The sequence below is a fragment of the Bison bison genome, unplaced genomic scaffold (assembly GCF_000754665.1).
Source record: "Bison bison bison isolate TAMUID 2011002044 unplaced genomic scaffold, Bison_UMD1.0 scf7180017851846, whole genome shotgun sequence".
Taxonomy (NCBI): domain Eukaryota; kingdom Metazoa; phylum Chordata; class Mammalia; order Artiodactyla; family Bovidae; genus Bison; species Bison bison.
In genome coordinates this window covers 29,594-30,207 of record NW_011482419.1, presented here as the reverse complement: position 1 = coordinate 30,207, position 614 = coordinate 29,594, and positions in this window count along the sequence as shown.

Here is a 614-nt window from a genome sequence, read left to right as displayed (position 1 = left end):
CTTTCACCCCACAAGCCTTCTCTGGTTAATATCATTGTCCTCCGAGATGCTAACATGTAAAACCACAGGGCATCTTCAGTATAAACTTCCTTCTTATTGTTTGTGTTAAATCCTGTCAATACTGATTCTAAAATGTTTTTTGACTCTGTACTCTTTAACATCACTGCCACCATCCTGGTTTAGGCTCTGGTTCCTTTTTACCTGGGTTAATAGTCTTCCTGTCTTGAAGTGTGCTTCTCTCCTGTAATATACCTAAGAGTGTTCTTTCCTTAATACTGACCTAATCACATCGCACCTCTCCTCAAAAACATTTACTAGCTTCCAGCTCCCTGTTTGGCTCATACTCATTTTTTATTGCTAATATTAAGTCCAGATGATTGGTCTCTCATTCTCTTTCCTCTATCATTAACCTGAAAATACCAACACTACTCAAATAGTGTTACTGAGAGCTTCAACTTTGCTTTACTATCCATTTATTCACTCACTCACTCATTTTTCATTTGTTCAATGAGTTTTATTAAACACTGAGTTAGATGTTGGGGGATGACGATGAGGCAGCTTTGATGGGTTTGAGCCTTCTCTTTATTGGATAAAGTAAAGCAGCCATTGCTGCA